Source organism: Ictidomys tridecemlineatus, chromosome 12, assembly GCF_052094955.1.
Source record: "Ictidomys tridecemlineatus isolate mIctTri1 chromosome 12, mIctTri1.hap1, whole genome shotgun sequence".
NCBI lineage: Eukaryota > Metazoa > Chordata > Mammalia > Rodentia > Sciuridae > Ictidomys > Ictidomys tridecemlineatus.
The window spans coordinates 112,696,675-112,716,081 of record NC_135488.1 but is presented as its reverse complement, the minus strand read 5'-3'; positions in this window follow the sequence as shown (position 1 = coordinate 112,716,081).

Sequence of the window (19,407 nt, the reverse complement as noted above, 5' to 3'; positions counted from 1 at the left end):
CTGTGGGAATCACCAAGCATTGCCCCTCACCTTCACAGGGAGACTGAGGTCACACAACTCATCAGCATCAGCCATGAAGCACCTTGAGTTTTTAAAATACACAACACCTGTGAAATCAAGGTCTTTCCTTGGAAGAGCTAGCCACAGACCCTTAGATGTGGGGTGAGTGATGTAGTTACTTTGGAAACACCTAAATGCATTGTGAATTACCTGCCACAGAACTGAGATAGAAAGAGCTGGTCTTATTAGTTAGAGAAGGAGATGAGTTAAGGAGCTGGTTAAGAAACCAGATGCACGTGAAGGGCAGAGGGTCATGAGATCCAGGAGACCCAACTATGCAAAGGCCCAGAGTTTAAAAGAGAAGAAAATATTGGGAAGACGCTATCCTTTAATGCTTTTATGCTCTTTAATATTTAACTACAAAAAATTTTTTCTGGATAGTAAAAACTATTAGGTACTGTACAGAATATGCAATGAACCATATGAAAACATGTTTGCAGGCCTGAGGGTCTCATAGATTACCAATTAGTCTTGGCAGAGTTACCATTTCATAGTGGAGCTGGGTAGGAGATACTATGGAGGCAGAGAAGGGACTCGACTCCTGTCAAGGGCCATCTAGAAGACACCAAGGTGGGTGCCGTGTGGTCTTGGCTCTGAAGGATGAACAGTTTCCCGGGTTCTCGAGAGGGGAAAGGGCATTTTGGGTAAGCAACACTTGTTAGAGGGCCTAGGTGGTTCCGGGTCCAGCCTATCCCTGGAGCGTAGACAGTAGGCACAGGCAGGAGTGGGAGGAGCTAAGATGTGAGACTGGGAATAGGTGGTGAAGGACTGTAGACACTGGACATTGTCACAGAAATGAGGCCTCTGCAGTGGTTTTCGGCACAGGACTTGTCTCTCCACCCACAATCTCTCTCCATGGACTTTATCATCCAGTTACTTAGGCAGAAATCTGGGAATCCCTTTGGTTCTTGCTTCTCACCCGCTTTTATCCAACTCATTGCCGAGTCCCGTCCATCCCACTTCGCCATCTAACCAACATTTATGACTTTACCAGCGCCTCTTCCTGGTTAGAACCACCTGGTCAGACCTGAACAAACTGAGTGGCCATGGGCTGAGCCCCTGCTGGGTTGCCCTGTTTCCATTTGTGTCTTCCAATTTTCTCTTCTTGCACGTGGCCAGAGATCTTCAAAATGCAGATCTGACCTGGTTCCCATGCCACCTTGATTGCAACACACGTGTGGTCTAAGTCACTTATAAACACCCTCCTAGGCCAGCGGGGATTTGCCTGGCTGACTGTTCCAGGCTCACTGCATCCACCTGAGCCTCTTCCCACCACCTTGGCCACCTGGTCCTCCTCTTGCCCTTTACTCTGACATGTTTTTCCCTGACCTTAGGACATTGTCCTCTTTTCCTCTCTCATGCTTGCTCTTCTCACAGTCTTGCTTGGATGACATCTCTATTTCTCAGACCATAAGTCCCTGCCTGGAAAGACCTTCCTGACTCTGCCTCTCTGTCTTGCCACGCCCATTTCTTCTACTTTACAGAATTTATCACATGGTGCACTATAGTGTCTTTTTCAAGTATTTTATTTCAGTTCTCAGTACAGTGTCCAATATAAGCAGATGATAAATATTTGTGGGCTACACGAGTTGCTTGTGAACCTTGATATGACCAGATTTTGGTGGCCATGGTTTATGGTAAGCAGCCTTGCCCTCTGAGTTGGAAATGACCATCTGGACCATGTATAATCAATTTATTGGCATTAATCAGATTCTCTTGCTCAAGAATTAAAACTAAGATATAGTAAGATCCTACTTAGTTTATGGTCAGTGTTGGATCTCTGATACCTCACAGTCGTGAGCTATTTGGGAGCCATTTGAGGATATTTCAAGCAGAGGCAGTTAGTCAAGGAAGTAGGAAAAAGAAGCAGTAATGAGAATGATTATACAGATTCCAAAGTCAGAGAATTGTTGGGTCCTGTCTCTCCTCATCTTTCCCCAAGGGCTGATAGTTCTTCTGTTCTTGTGTTTGTGAAATTGCCCATTGTGTCTTTTAAATACTCCAATTTTTATTTCAACTGGGTGGAGGGAGTTTCTGCTCCTTAAAACAAAAGATATTTAACAGAGACACTTGGAAAGACCACTCATTCCAGCCAGGGCGTCTGGAACAGAGAACTGTAGGCAGGAGGCAAGTTCCACAGCTTTGGCAATGGACCTGGTGTGAGAGGACAAGAAAGTGAGGTGGCTGGAAGGAGTAGATTCAAAAGACCTTGTGGAGGTAGAGCGATCGCTGCCAGTAGGGTATAAAGAGTGAGGGGAAGAGAGGCAAGATAATGCCCAGCGTGAGCCACTGGGCAACCCTCTTGCTGTGCACTGAGCTCCTGACTGTGGATGGGTGGTTATTGGAGGGACCAGCACTTCCTGTACCTCCCCCAGACCACCTGGCGGGCTGCCAGGCGGCTCCCACTGTCCCCTGCCTCGGCAATCCTGCCTGCAGCGGAGGCCTGCAGGACTTCCTCAGCCCGCCTCATCCCCACCTGTTTTCACTTACAGACACCCCTTCGTCTTTCAAGGTTGGTTTCAAGTTCCATTTTCTCTGTAAGAACTTGCCTTATCCCATGTCCTGTGACAAGGTGTTGGCCCAGGACTTTTGTGACTCTTGGAAATGGGAGCCATGGAAAGGCAGAGCTGCATTCTGCATGCTGTGCTGGGTGTATGGAGTTTCGGGACTTGGTCAGTCATTTCTATGTTTGTGTGTTTTCATGGAGACAAACTCTGGAGAAAACTCCGGGACTGTCCCGCGGATGCAGCTTTGGGTCAACTTGACACACAATGGGTCATTCTCTACTCTCCCCAAAGTCTTGGCCTGAGGCAGGAGATTTCCATCAGTGGGTGGCAACACTACTAGTCACTCCCTCCAGCTCTTCCTTCTGTCTGTGGCACAAAGCAGAGGCGAGTCAGGCGAGTGAATTCGATCTCCCTCCTCTGCTGCCTTATCGAAGGCCTGGATAATGGAAGTGGTATTTATGAGGACTTGTTTGAAGGGCACACTATTTATCCCTTCCTCTAGTTGTGCTAATTTTTATTCCTACATCAAGCTGTGCTCTTGGACCATATGTTCTTAGTCCCCAGCAGAATTTTCATGCATTTTAATGTTATTTCCTTGGCTCACATCCAGGGATATTATACATAATGGCTTTATGAAAACTATCACTGTAGGGATGTCTTTGAAGTAGCATGCATTAGGTCATTAGTTCCTTCCAGGGGAAGCCTGTAGGGAGAGACTGTGTCAAGGTAAGGGCCAGGGCGAGCTTGGATTTCTGTAGGGAGCTGGGACACTTCCTTACTAAGACTGACTGCGCGTACCTTTTTGGATTGGCAATCTATACACCATGCAGGTGCGTAGAATGCATCTGTGCCTTTCCTAGGCCCCAGTTTCTATGCTCCGAGTCAAATGTGCAGGTCCATCACAGCAACCATAAAAGCCTCTATAATTTGCACAAAGGGAATGAGTCCAGGTCACAGATGGAGGCACCTGTGGATAGCGCTAGCACCAACGAGAGTGGCCTGGGATGCCTGAGGTTCCTGCTTGCCTTCTCCACCACCCTCACCTGAGCCACCTTCTGTTTCAATCTTCCCTGTTCATTGGCCTTGGAAAGTCACCCGTCTTTCCTGAGCCTTGGTTTACTGTCAAGTGAGGGCTTACGTGGGAGTCGTCTAATGGAAGGCCGTCAGTGGCCATGTTTGGCCCTCCCTCCCTGTCCCTCTGTTCTGTCTGTCCCTTATTCTCCCTCCCACTTCTGTCTGTCCTGGGATAACCACCAGACTGTCTCCTCCGTGCTGGGGGCTTTTGGCTAAAGGGAGAGTGGGGTTCCGTCTATAGGAGGCTACATGTTAGAGTCATCCAGGGAGCTTTAAAACCTTCTGATGTCCCAGTTGCTTCTGTTACCAAATAAGTCAGTCTCTGAGGTGAGACGAAGGCTGCTGTAACCGTGAAACCCTCTTGGGGAGTCCGGTGGGTAGCCGCCCTGAGAGCCAGGTCTTCCTTCTGTCTGGGTCACCTGGGAGTCTCCCAAAGGCTGACTTGAATTGAGCAGGTTTGGGCCAAGGCCCGAGAGTCTCCATTTCTAAGAAGGCAATCTCCCAGGTGATGTTGTGGACTCCCGTGTCACACGCCAAGCATGGTGTAGACCAGTCCACAAGGAGTCCTGTGCCGGAGGAAGCACACCTGATCCCAGGCGAGGGGGACGGCCTGCCTACTGCCACTTGCAGAGCCAGGGTCAGTGCTCTGCTTCACGGAGTCCCAGGGGGAGGTGCAGCCTGCATGCTCCCTCTGTCCACCCTCCTCGGGTCAATGGTTTCCTCCCTGGTGCTGCCTGGGGTAGGCCGCCCGCTCTCTCACTCCTGGGGGAGCATGCACATTTGGTTACTGAGTGCATGGTAAGCACCTGGAAGGTCTATCTCCTTTTCACCTTTAGTTCCCAAATCATGGCAGGTGTTTGTCACACAAGGAAACGGACGCCGAGCAGGAACTCCTTTCTCAGAAGGAAAAAGAAGGGATGACTAATGTGGACTCTATAATGTGATATGTGACAATGACTCTGTTTCAGAGGTGTTTCTCAAAGAAAAAACTATACCTAGAATGCCCCACAGTGATGTTGAAGTTGCCTGGGCTTCCTGGATGCTGCCTGGGCACCTCCTCTGTGCCCTGGGCCAGGATGGCTGCTGTGCCCTCACCTGGGAACTGGCTGCTCATCACTGAAGGCTGAACTCGCAAGCCCGCCTGTGCGGAGTTTTCTTAACCTCCCTCTGGGCCGTCCCTGTCTCGGCCACTATGACTCTACAGGGACCTCTGTCATAGTCTTGTTCTGCCCCATTGCTTATGTGTCTTTTTCCCTCTCTGTTGGCAGCACTCAACAAAGTACCTGGCACAGAATAGAAATCTAGTGAACTTTAGTTCAGTGAAACAAGATGAATGAACAAACGAACGAATCAAAGATACCACTCACCACCAGCTTCCCTTTTTTTGTTTTCTGATTTTCAACCATAAAGTGATAATTAACCAAGACAGCACGAAATGGAATATTATTGGATACCACTGTGAGATCTAGGGCACTAAATCCTAGTTTCCTCTGCAACCCAAAGCAATTAACAGAGATAATTCAGTGCAGCAGTGTCTCCTGTCGTTTCTCAGCATCTCACCTGAGCAGGGGCAGTGGCAGGTGGCCTCCTAATAGCCAGAAAGCTCCATGTGAACCCAGGCACGAGAGCTGGGTTCAGGAATCCCTTTGCCCCGAACACGCCTGGCTGCAGGTGTTCCCAGGACTTCTAAGGCCTATTTCCAAAGGCGGCTGTCTCCTTGCCAAGTCAGGGATGCCCTGTTGGCTCCTGTTAGGTGCAATTGGTTTCTGATTAACTTAGGCTCACGATTAACACTCCTAACTTACAGGAAAATGACATTTGCGATTATGTGATTCAAAGCATACTTGTTAATTATCATATTTTTAGCTGATACATAGCATCCATTTTTAGAACATTCAGAAAAAAAAAATGTCAAGTCCTTGAAGACATGTCTAGGTAACAGAACTCAAGGTAGTCATGAGTTTTCTTTTTCTTTTCATTTTTTTTTTAGTGTGTGGGGGTAATTATAAGCTAGAATGAGAAGATGAAGTGTATTTTAGACTGATGACTTACTCCGGCACCGAGAGAGCTTTGCCTTCTCACACAGCATTTCCACTGTGCGCAAGGCGGCGATGAGTTGGGGACTCTCTGCCACGGCGGTGTGACTCCAAGCCGTGTCTGGTCTACACTGAATTTTTATGTTCCCTCAAGCTCCATAGGTTGAAATCAAGTCCCCTTCGTGATGGTTTTAGAAGTGCAGCCTTAGAGAGGTAAGTAGGCCCTAGGGTTGACAACCTCACCCATGGAATTAGTGTCCTTACAGAAGAGGCCAGCAGGGTAGCTCCTCTCTTTGCCTCCTGTGGGACTCGGTCTGCAGCTTGGAAGAGAGCCCTCACCAGAACCCAGCCGTCCTGGCACTCTGGTCTCAGCCTCCAGACTGTGGGGAATAAATTTCTGGTGTTCATAAGCCGCCCAGTCTCTGACACTTTGTAATAGCTGCCTGGACTGAGATAGAGGCTACGTTTGAAAATGAGTGGAGGTAGCCAACTGTAGGTTCACAAATAAGAGAAGGAGTGGTTTGGTAAAAAAAAGAAAAAAATGAAGACTTACTCCACACTTTGAAGTTTGGTTTACATTTTTTATATTGGAGTTTATTTCCTGCTTCAAAAGGAATCACTCGTGGCGTGGGATTAAGCTAACTCGGCTCGAGTTTTCACATGCTGAGGACTGGATGTTTTTTGTTTTTAACCCTGAGAAGCCAAGCTCAGTATTTCCTTTGCTGTCACCTGGGATCGAAGCACAGGGTGTTAAGTTCACCTTAGTTGTCTGAGAGATGGACCAGGGGCACCGAGGGCCACAGTGTGCTTGTCTCCCTGCTGCAGGGTAAGCCCATCTTTGGCCTGGGGCTGGTCAAAGGGTGCTGCTGACCTTTATAAAAGTCCTGTGTGTTGTGATGCCGGGGCCTCTTCCCCCCAACGTCCTCCACTGGATGAGCACAGAGCCCTCAGACGCTGGCCGACACTCCATAGCCACTTCTCCTGCCCAAGGTCCTGCCCTCCAGACACGTCACCAGCCCTTCCTCATTTCAAAAGTTTGTATAGCACTGGACACATGGGTCAGTCCTGGTCAGAGGAGGGAGCCATGTGTCCTGATGTAGTCTGAAGGGGCCAAAAAAACACAAAGGTCCATGCATCCTCCATATTCAGTAGCCCACGAAGCTTGGATGAGAATCTCCTCTAATGCTGGGGTGGAGGGTGGACATTGATCTTAGTAATAAAGTAAGAGGAATTTGCAGGGATCTGGAGTCTTGCTGCACTGCATAGGGAAGGTGGAGGGACAGAGGTGCACGTGTGTGTGTGTGCACGTGCGCATGTGTGTAGCGAGTGCAGAGAAATGTCAAGGAAATGGTGGAATGAAGGAAGAGAGACTAAAGGCTCGGTAATGGGAGAAGAACCATCAACTTGAGGCCAACCACCCTCATGTCCCGAGCGAGGGTGGCAGAAGAAAGCTAGCACTCAGTTGAGCGGCCCACGGACCCACGCCACAGCTCGGCTTCCATGTTCAATGCGCATCTGCCCCCAGGACGGCCTGGTATTGAAGACCACAACGTGGAGAGCACATGGGGGTCTTGCCGGATTGGAAGAGCCTTAGCTTCAGCCTCTAAAGGAGACACAGATTTCATACAACTTTGAGTGAAATATTCTCAGAACACTTCTCAGTTGAAAAAAAAAATGACTCAGAACAAAGATGAGATTAAAGGCCCAGTGTTCCCATACGAGAGTGTAAGGATCCTGCTGTTAAGGGGCGAGGAAGAGGGAGGGCAGGCAGAAGGAGGTGGAGAGAGAGGGGAACTGGGCTCTGGTGCAGAAGGGAATGGCCCAGGGACTGCGGGTCCAAGGGTGAACGCTGGGTGAGTCCCTGCAAATGAAACTGCTGGACAGATGTGGTCCTCCTCTGTGATCAGGACTAAAAAGTGAGACCACAAACATTAGGCTTTTGTCCCCACACTCAACTGCTGAGGCCACCAGCAAGGGGACACCCATGATGCTGAGTCAAAGGGTCAGTTCACAGCCCTCATGGCACTGGGCCCCAGCAACCTGAGACACAGCCCACCACTTGCCCTTCTCTTCCAAGTGGTTTCCACACTCAGAGGCGCTCTCTGCCCACACCCTCCTCCAAGCTCCCCCTCCTCCTTCCTCTTCCTCCTAGTGTCTCCTCGACTCTCGGATCTTTTCCTGGTGGAGACTTGGGCTCAGCACTTGGATATCCTCTCTTTCCAATGTGATCCCATTGCACCTCGTGGCAATCACACACCTACACACTACTTGCCAGAGTCTAGAACATCAGCTCTGCCCTTAAGACTCTCCCAACCAGTGTCCCCTGTCCCTCCACTTACGTGAGTCGTCTCAGCCTCCAGTGGGTGAAGCGGAAGCCCCTTCCTGCTCTTCTCCTCTCTAGATGCTCTTTTTGTTGTCTCCTCATCTCGGGAAAAGGCAATGCCGTCCCTCGCGTCTCCTGAGTTGGTGCACCTGGGTCAGCCGACTTCCTGCCCAGGTTCTTTTCCTCATGCCACCCACCGGCCAGCTTTGCTCTGCTTTCAAATCACCTCACCCCTAGGAAGTTCTCTGCACCGTCAGGCCGCTCTTCTCTCTTCCCTCCTCTGCTGCACACCGATGGGTCTGCTTCTGCCCTTGGCCTCCTCCTGCAGCCTCAGCACCATTGTCATGGTGACCATAAACAAGTCTTCCCTGCCTCTTCCCTGCCCAGGCCTGGTGTGGCCTCCTTGCTAAGGCCCAGCCTGGGGTCCTTTCAGGACCCTAGCTTGGCCTGACCCCACCTCTCTGGCCCCTCTACTGTCCCCTCTGCCCTCTCCTCTCTGGCTGCCTTGGCCTTACCATTCCTCGCTTTCGTGTCTTTAGGCCACGCCAAGCACCAGATTCCAGAGCCGGGTCTTGACTTCCTGGCCCCTTCTGCAGGGAGGCCTCTCCTCCAACACTTGGTGAAGTGCTGCTCCCCAAGACCCGCCCTCCCCAGCTCCTGCCTGGCACACTCTGTCTTCTGCCGCGGCAAGTAGCTGGCCGACTTAGAACAGCCATTGCCTGTCCCCTCCAGGTGAACAGAAGCTGGAGGAGGTGGAGGGGTTTCCCTGGCTTATTCTCTGCAGGGTCCAAAGCACCTGGAAGAGTGACTGGCACAGAACAGATATCGACTCATGTGTGCAGAGGATGGAATGAAGAACAAACTCGGGCGTTTGTGTAAATTGGAAATGACATTGAAAGGTCGTGTGATTTGCTCCGGCAGCACAAGAAACATGAGGACTGCCTGGAGGAGGCCTCAGGGGATCCCCAGTTGTGCCTTGTCATGCTGCGGCACTCTTTCCCGTGAGCTGGACTACATCCTCCATCTGTCTGCTGGCTTCCTGCTCCATGCAAACCCCACGGCGAGGCCATTGTCTGACTGCTGGGGGGGGGGGGCAGAAATGAGGAAGTAAATTGGTCCCTGTGGGGCCTGGGGCTCATGGTGCAAGGAGGTTGCCCCTGCTCCTCTCTCCACCTCTCTTTCCTGCCTCATCACTACGTAGTGTCTCCTCCCCATAGGGATTCTGACCTCTGCGCATTTCGTTATTTATTTAGACATTTCGTTATTCATCTAGGTGCTACTGGGCATTGGACCTAGAGTCTCCTGAAAACTGGGCAAGGGCCATACCACAGAGCGGCACCCAGCCCTCCTTCAGGAGCTTGGCTTTAGGATCCCGAGCATGCTGAGCACTGAGCTCGCCCCTGGCCACCTCTTGCGCATTTCCCACGGCTGCAGCTTTTAGGCAAAGCTTAGGCTTTGCAGTCTCCCAGGGAAAGAATGTTCCGGGTCCATGTCGTATGCTCATTCTCAAGGTACAAACTGACTGAGCCGGGGTTCCACGTACAGACTACTGCTTCTGTTCTAGTGGACACAGAGAATCACAGCAGTAGTTTTGCAGAGAAGAATGTATGTGTTTGCGTGTGTGTGTGCGCGCGCAGAAAGAGGGGTCTCGGCCAGACCCTCCTGGACGTCTGTCCACCACTAGGCCCAACCTGACACATCTGTCCCATGGGTGAGGCCCTGGCTTCCTGCAGAAACCACAACCTGTGGAAAGAGGAAGTGACAAGGACAGAGGTCTAGTTCAACACCAGAGCCCGAGGGGAGGCATCCGAGTACCATATGTTGCGTGACGGGCTGACTATTGTCAACAGAGTTGGCATCATTAGCAGATGCTGGGAACCCTAGGAGGAGCTCTGCTCCAGGCTGCAAAGGCCACATGAGGCCAGTGGAATAAGGGGCCTAATATAGCCACAAAGCGTGGCTCCAAGGAAGGTTGGCTCGGGAGGGCTCCGTCCTTCCTGTGTGCTGTAGGAGGCCACCATGTTGGCCTGTTGGCCACACTTACGTCGTGCTGGGAAAAGGTGGGGTTGGGAGGAGGGAGGTTCATCAGGAGGTAGGGGACAGTGTGTGCTCTGGGGCAGACCCTGGAGAGGGAGGGGGAGAAGCAGCCCCAGGGTGAGGTGACCTGGCTGGGTTTCGTCCTCTGGTAAGAGGGCTGGGGAAGCCTGGGTATATGGAGAAGAGGCCCAGCTGTGAGGGGCAGTGAGCAGAGGGGAGGGCAGACAGACGGGTCAAACGCTGCTCTGCCCCGGCAGAGACCTGACAGTGGGTTTCCTACCCTTGCGAGTTTTTGTTTCTTCAGCTGTGAAAGGGGAGGAAATCATACAGGACAGTTTTCAGTTTAGGAATAATGAGAGTGAGGGTCCAGCATGGCACGGCACAGGCACTTGAACACACAAGGTCATTGCTATTGGGCATCATCGGCCAGGGGGTGTGATGTGTGTCTGACTCCTGATACTGTGGTTCTGTGGTTGGTCAAATTCACCGTCTTCACCCCCACCTGTGGGTGGAAGCCTGGCACACAGGGGCTGGTAAGCAGGAAGCACCGTGTCTTCTCTTGGAGCCGGGAGCTGTGCAGTGTGTGACTCCCTTTCTGGGGGATTCTTGGTTTGGCCCCTGGGCCTGCTGCCTGGGGCCCTTGCCAGGTGCTGCAGGACCAGCCAGAGGGAAGGGGGAGGTCTGGTCATGGTGACTTCGCTTTTTGCTGCTGATTCACAGGAGCCACAGATACCTTCCAAGCATTCTCTGAGTCCCTAGATTCATGACTTCATGTTGCCTTTCTGGGTCAAACTGGTTTATGCAGAGGAAACTTCCGGGAATTCTTTTGGTCAACAGTACCCGTCGTGCAGATCAAGACACATCAGTCATCAGCCAAGCCAAGACGGATGACAAAGCTGGAATAGACTCTGCATAAGTGTGTGTGAGTGTGCACACGAGGTGTCTGGGGGAGCGCGTGTGTGTGTGTGCCTAAGGGGCTGGGACAGGCATGTGGAAAGGCTACTATCTAAAGGAGAAAAACGATGGCCATCGGCTGCATTTGCCACAAACCCACAGGGGCCTATGGTTCTCCCAGTTCTTAAAATCGAACCAGATGGGGAATGATGACCCAGAACTGGAGATTTCTGCCAAGCACCTGCCCTTTACTCAGCACCCCCCCCACACGGTGGGATGCGACCCTCAGGAGGACGATTCCCACGGTGCTGTGTCCTCCTGCGTCCCGCACATGCTCGCCTCCCCTATATTTCTGTTAAGTCCTAGAAACCAATTAACATATTCCTAATGTGTGCAAATCTACATTTGATCAGTGATATTTAATATGCGATTTTAAGCTTGTAACACAATACGCTGAAAATGAAAAGTAAGATTCGACAGTGATTTCACCCTCCTTTGCTTCCGAGTGTAGAGAACTAGGAACTGCTGTGGGGGAGATGGCGCCTCTTGTTTTCGTTTTTATTTTTCGTGGGCCTGGGAGGAACCCAGGCCACATGCATGCTGGGCAACCGCTCTTCCTTTCGTTGAGCTGGAGCTCCAGTCCGAAACTTTGCCTCTTGGTGTGCATCTGTGTCCAGGTCCTCCCTTCTGCCAGGTTGGTTCTGACTCTCCATGTCTGCAGCGTGGCACGGGGGTGCTCCCTGCAAGATGCTGGTTCCTAATCTGGCATCTGCAGGTCATTTACGGCTAAGACAATTAGCACTTTAAGTACTGGAGACGAAAAAATAAATTGAAATTTTGGAATGATCTCTCAAAGGCCCGACTCTCAGGGACCTTGTAAGTGACAGCCAAATGATCAGGGAAGACATCAGCCCGTGTCAGCTGAAGTCATGATCCCACGAAGCGAAGAAGATGTCTCAGGATCTGTTTTTGAAAAATGATCACTGTTTTCCAATGCAAAGAAAAAAATCAGTTTGATTGAAGTTTTGAGGAAGCGGAAAGAGCGACCTGCTGGAGGACTCTCGGGGAGGGCGGTCCCCCCCAGCATTCAGGAGACAGTTTCCTGTTGGGATCCGGGTCTGTCCACTGTCCTAATCACTGACTGTGTGTGAGACTCAGAGCTGGGTGCTGGGGTCCCACAGGCCCTGTCCCACGGGGGACAGTCCAGTCAAGGGAGCCAAACCCTGGAGCTGTCCATCACAGTCTGTGCAATAAACATGAAGGGCAGTTTCAAGAGCATCCAGAGGAGGACGGGGTCGCTGTGTGGTGGGGAGGCTGCCTGGAGCCTTCTTTTTGGAAGTCTCGGCAGCCATGAGAGAAAGTGCAAGTTCTCATTAAGGCAATCACCAAACCAAGGCCCATCTGTCTCCAGAGGCCCACCGTTTCCTTTCAGTTCCAGGAACTTGGATGTCCCGACAAAGAAAAATGAGATTTAAATCCTAGCTCGAAAGTGAAATCTGGGGAAATTGGTTTTCTTGGGGAGATTGTGCATCTCGTGTTTAGAATCGAGATGGCTTCAGTGAGGGGCTAGTTTGTTAAAAAGCACAGAGAGCCAAGGATTGCTGCGCTGGGGACCATGATCTTTGGACAGGAAACAATGTTGTTTCCTCAATCTGCAAAGTGTTTCTCCTTGCTGGGGTTCCTGCCTCCCCCTGGTGTAGGGGCAAAGGGCAAACAAGGGTACTAACTGCAGGACCCAAGGCAAGCACTTTCCTCCTCAAGGTCTGCGTGGCCAAAACGTGTTTCCAATTGTGTCTATTTTGAGAACTATTGCAATTACGTAGAAATAAATAATTAAATAGGGATTTTAAAAAGCATGTTGTATAAATATCTGAGTTAGAGCCTCCGTATTTTGGAATTTGGGGTTCTGTTTTGGCTCCAGGAAAAACAAAAACAAAAACAAAAAAACAAACACAAGTAAGACATTCTTACAAACACGCTGGAGACATTTTACTTGCAACTTGTGAAGACGTACGTCCTCTTGGAACCCCTTGCTCCTCACTCCCATCCCGGGACCAGGGTCGTGCAGACGTCCATGACCAGATATGGCTATAGTAAATGACTTCAAGGCCTGAGTTATCTGGAAAAATGAAGAGAGCACAAGATGATCCTCCGGGGCATGGAGGAACATATTAGGACATCCAGTATGAGTTATTCTATATTTGGAAAAAAATGAGAAAGAAATTGGGCTTTACCAAAAGATAAGATCCAAGAGAACACAGAGGACTTCAGACAAGCTGCGTGGTCTTCAGCCGTGCTGTACTCCACAGCGTGTGAGGTGTCCAGGGAGGGAGACACAGCCCTTGCTGGTTCAGTCACCTGTGATGGAACATCAGAATCCATCTGCAGGATGAAGAAGACAGAGCCCTCACACTTTGCATTGGCCAGAGTACTTTTCTTTTGGCAAATAAAACTTTTTCAGAATCTAAAGATGGCAGTTTGCTTTAATAAAAAAAAAAAAAAGCAAAATGCACATTCCAAATGTCTTGGCATTCTTGTGAGGTGACCAGGGATATTAGTACACTCTCCAGCTCAGGCACACACAGCCATCTCTAGTATCTATAGGACCAGTTCCAGGACACCCTCAGATGCCTAGGTGCGCGGATGCTCAAGTGCCATATGTAGAGTGGCATGATGTTTACATATAACCCTTGTACACTCCCATATGCTTCACATCACCTCTGGATTGCTTATCATACCTGGTGCAATGTAAATGTGATTTTGAAGTTATACGTATTTAGTTTAGAGAATAATGATGAGGAAAAAGTCTATGTGGTCAGTAAAAATATAATTTCTTTTTAAAAAAAATTTTCAATCTGCGGTTAATTGAATCTGTGGCTTCAGAATCTTGGCAGACAGAGGGTGGACTGTATTTCATTTGTCCCTTTGACGTAATATTATGTTTTCCAAAGTGAGTCAAATAGCTGATTTTTGAAGGAAATTTTTGATGAGAACATTTTCAACAAGAGTGGTTAGATATGTTTCAGCTGTTTTGCAATTTTGTTGCTAAAATTAATGAATCATTTCAAGCCTGCTTGCTGAAAAAATAAGATATCTGGGCAATAGAAATAACTACAATTTAACACTTTCTTGGCCACAGAGTTTGAAAGTAGGCTATGAACACATTTGTTTTATATATGTAGTATTAGTTCAAATCCTGTCCACACACACACACACATGCAATAATGGATAGTTGTCATTTGCGCTATAAAGTCATACAATATTTGAGGGTTTGACCCAATTCAGAAAATCTTTGTGCTTAGCTAGATGTTTTGTTATCAGTATAGGTTTACTTTCCTAAAATTGATTATTACTTTATTTCCTAAACTATGTTAATAAGTAATATTTTCTTCCTTTTTTGTTAACAGAAAACTTTCATAATTTTTTTATCATATCAGGGTAGCAGTTACTATTTCATGAAATCATAAGCTATCATGGTGATTGCCACCAGGGTCATGGAGAATTTTATGTACAAAAAGATACTTTTTAAACAAAGATGAAACTAATAATGACAAATGGATATGATATAATATGAATTTCCAAAATTCTTTACTTCAGAGTTTTGGTCTTCTAGCCTCCTTCTCAGAAATCCTGGAATTAAAGATGTGTTGCAAAAACAGAAAAGTGTAAAGGCCACTATGTTAGTTCACTATAATTACTGATTGACATCAATATTTATTTCAGTAAAGTGTTTGCATTATCAGTGGAAAAGATTGGAAATTAGCATAATTTATTAAGCACATATCATGTAACAATGCACTTCTTTACTTTGCGTATAATTTTGGGTAACCTTTGCATCTACAGCAATCAATAAAGCCAAAATTGGAAATGAATCAAAATTAAAAACATATCTTTTAAGTTTCTGAATGAAAAACTTAAACTAAGAAGTTTAAAAAATAATAAAACTTATTTGATCATGTACTTCTCTCTGAAAAGGTTATACATTATTGTCTATTTGCTCTACTAATAGATAAAATATAGAAAATAAAAATCTAACATTTATGTCATTTTTCACCAAATTGAAAGCATTCCAGTTTCATCCTATACATCACGCATTGGTATTGAGATGGACTTATAAAGGCCAATTTATAACTAAGTAATCTGTATTGACAGGCCTGTGATCAAAAGGATCTTTCCTGGTACTGTGGATTGTCAACAAAGTTTGACATCGACGGATTGGAATACTGTTTTGAGGCAGTCCAGTGGGCGGGTTTGGGGAGCTGCCTTCAAACTATCCGACTCACCCCACATGTGTGCAGCTGCGGGCTCTCTGAGAACCCAAACCTGAGGATGTCACCCATGTGTGTTTGTGTGCCATGTGGTGGGAGCTGCCGCTGCCTTCAGGGTCACAGCAGACCTCTTGCCATGTGCTGCTGGCAGCACTGATCCAGTGAAAGGGGGAGGAGGAGGAAGGAGAGGAGGAGGAAGGGAAGAGGAGGAGGTGAGGGAGGAGGGGCTGTGGAAAAGCAGAAATTCCCTTGGGGTTTGCAGTAGAGCGCAGGTCACACCCCCGCAATGCCACTCACAAATGCAATCCCTGCCAAGGGGTTTTGCCCCATCAATGACTTCTGTGAAACTTACTTGATTTCTCTGATTTTCAGTGTGTCCTTAAATTGTTCTTGCTTCTCTCATGGATTTGCTGTGAGGAAGGAAAAGTCACATGTTGAAAAGTATTTTTTTTTTTTTTAAAAAAAACAGTAAGATTCTATTTCTGATTAAATAACACTTTCATATGTCCTTGTAAATTTTTGTAATTGCATAGATAAATCTGGAAATAACAGCAAGAAGTGGTAGTTCTTTTTCTTTTTTCATTTTTTAAAAGTTTTTGACTGGGATTAAATCCAGGGGTGCTTTGTCACTGAGCTACCTCCCCAGTTCTTTTTTTTTTAATTTATTCTAATTTGTTATACATGACAGCAGAATGCATTTCAATTCGTAGTACATAGAGCACAATTTTTCTTTGTTTTTAAATTTTTCTTAGTTGTTGATAGACCTTTATTTATTTATACATGGTGCTGAGAATCGAACCCAATGCCTCACACATGCCAGGCAAGTGTGCTACCGCTGAGCCCCAGCCCCAGCCCTAGAGCACAAATTTCCATATCTCTGGTTGTACAACACAGAGTCACACCATTGTGTCTTCATACATGTACTTAGAGTAATGAAGTCCATCTCATTCCACTGCCTTTCTTACCCCCAGAGTCCTTCCCTCCCTCCCCTTTGCCTATCTAGAGTTTGACTAATCCCCCCATGACCCCCCATACCCATTATGAATCAGCCTCCTTATATCAGAGAAAACATTCAGCATTTGATTTTTTGAGTTTGTCTTAATTTACTTAGCATTATATTCTCCAACTCCATCCATTTACCTGCAAATGCCATGATTTTATTCTCTCTTAAAGCTGAGTGATATTCCATTGTATATAGAAACCACAGTTTCTTTATCTGTTCATCTGTTGAAGGGCATCTAGGTTACTTCCACAGTTTAGTTATTGTGAATCGAGCTGCTATGAACATTGATGTGTTACTATCATATGCTGATTTTAAGTCCTTTGGGTATAAACTGAGGAGTGCGATAGCTGAATCAAAAGGTGGTTCCATTCCAAATTGAAAAGTGTTTTTTTTTTTAAATATCAGAAATTTATTAGTTGCTTAAACATTACATTGATCTTGACATAACATATATCATACAATTGATTTAAATGGGGTATGAATTCTTATTGTTCCCATGTGTACAGATTGCAGGATCATATTGGTTATACAGCCACATTTAAACACAGACACAACATATCGGAATCTATGGGACACAATGAAAGCAGTTTTAAGAGGAAAATTCATTGCTTGGAGTTCGTTCCACAAAAAAAGGAAAAAAACCAACAAATAAATGATCTCGTACTTCATCTCAAAACCCTAGAAAAAGAAGAGCAAAACAACAGCAAATGTAGTAGAAGACAAGAAATAATTAAAATCAGAGCTGAAATCAATGAAATTGAAACAAAAGAAATAATTGAAAAAATTGACAAAACTAAAAGTTGGTTCTTTGAAGAAATAAATAAGATTGACAGACCTTTAGCCATGCTAATGAAGAGAAGAAGAGAGAGAACTCAAATTACCAGCATACGGGATGAAAAAGGCAATATCACAACCGATACCACAGAAATACAGAAGTTAATCAGAAATTATTTTGAAACCTTGTATTCTAATAAAATAGATGATAGTGAAGACATTGATAAATTTCTTAAGTCATATCATTTGCCCAGATTGAGTCAGGAGGATACACACAATTTAAACAGACCAATATCAATGAAGGAAATAGAAGAAGCCATCAAAAGATTACCAGCCAAGAAAAGCCCAGGACTGGATGGGAATAAGAATTTTACAAAACCTTTAAAGAAGAACTAATACCAATACTTTTCAAGCTATTTCAGTAAATAGAAAAAGAGGGAGCTCTTCCAAATTCATTCTATGAGGCCAACATCACCCTGATTCCGAAACCAGACAAAGACACTTCAAAGAAAGAAAACTACAGACCAATATCTCTAATGAACCCAGATGCAAAAATCCTCAATAAAATTCTGGCAATCGGGTACAAAAACATATTAAAAAGATTATGCACCACGATCAAGTAGGATTCATCCCTGGGATGCAAGGATGGTTCAATATACGGAAATCAATAAATGTTATTCACCACATCAATAGACTTAAAGATAAGAACCATATGATCATCTCTATAGATGCAGAAAAAGCATTCAACAAAGTACAGCATCCCTTTATGTTCAAAACATTAGAAAAACTAGGGATAACAGGAACTTACCTCAACATTGTAAAAGCTATCTATGCTAAGCCTCAGGCTAGCATCATTCTAAATGGAGAAAAATTGAAGGCATTCCCTCTAAAATCTGGAACAAGACAGGGATGCCCTCTATCACCACTTCTATTCAATATAGTTCTCGAAACACTGGTCAGAGCAATTAGACGAAAGAAATTAAAGGAATTAAAATAGGAAAAGAAGAACTTATCACTATTTGCGGATGATATGATTTTATACCTAGAAGACCCAAAATGTTCTACCCAGAAACTTCTAGAGCTAGTAAATGAATTCATCAAAGTGACAGGATATAAAATGAACAACCATAAGTCTAAGGCATTCCTGTATATCAGTGACAAATCCACTGAAATGGAAATGAGGACAACCACCCCATTCACAATATCCTCAAAAAAAAAAAATAAAATAAAACACTTGGGAATCAACCTAACAAAAGAGGTGCAGGACCTATACAATGAAAACTACAGAACCCTAAAGAGAGAAATAGAATAAAACCTTAGAAGATGGAAAGATATACCTTGTTCATGGATAGGCAGAACTAATATCATTAAAATGGCGATATTACCAAAAGTACTCTATAGGTTTAATGCAATGCCAATCAAAATCCCAATGGCTTTTACCAGCCAAGAAAAGCCCAGGACCGGATGGGTATAAGAGTTTTACAAAACCTTTAAAGAAGAACTAATACCAATACTTTTCAAGATAGAAATAGATAAAGCAATCACAAAATTCATCTTGAAAAATAAAAGACCCAGAATAGCAAAAGCAGTTCTAAGCAGGAAGAGTGAAACAGGTGGTATAGCGATACCAGATTTTAAACTATACTATAGAGCAATAATAACAAAAAACAGCATGGTACTGGTACCAAAACAGGCGGGTAGACCAATACAGAATAGAGGACACAGACCAATCCACAAAATTACAATTACCTTATATTAGACAAAGGTAATAGAAGCATACAATGGAGAAAGGATAGCATCTTCAACAAATGGTGCTGGGAGAACTGGAAAGCCATATGCAACAAAATGAAATTGAATCCCTGTCTCTCACTATGCCCAAAAGTTAACTCAAAATGGATCAAGGATTTAGGAATCAAACCAGAGACTCTGCATCTAATAGAAGAAAAAGTTGGCTCTAATCTCCACCTCGTAGGGTCGGGCTCCAAATTCCTTAATAAGACACCCATAGCACAGAGTTAAAATCAAGAATCAACAAATGGGACTCACTCAAACTAAAAAGTTTTTTCTCAGCAAGAGAAACAATAAGAGAGGTAAATAGGGAACTTACCTCCTGGGAACAAAGTTTTACCCCTCACATTTCAGATAGAGCCCTAATCTCCAGAGTATACAAAGAACTAAAAAAATTAAACAATAAGAAAACAAATAACCCAATCAACAAATGGACCAAGGATCTGAACAGACACTTCTCAGAGGAGGACATACAATCAATCAACAAGTACATGAAAAAATGCTTACCATCTCTAGCAGTCAGAGAAATGCAAATCAAAGCCACCCTGAGATACCATTTCACTCCAGTAAGATTGGTAGCCATTATGAAGTCAAACAACAAGTGTTGGCGAGGATGTGGGGAAAAGGGTACACTTGTACATTG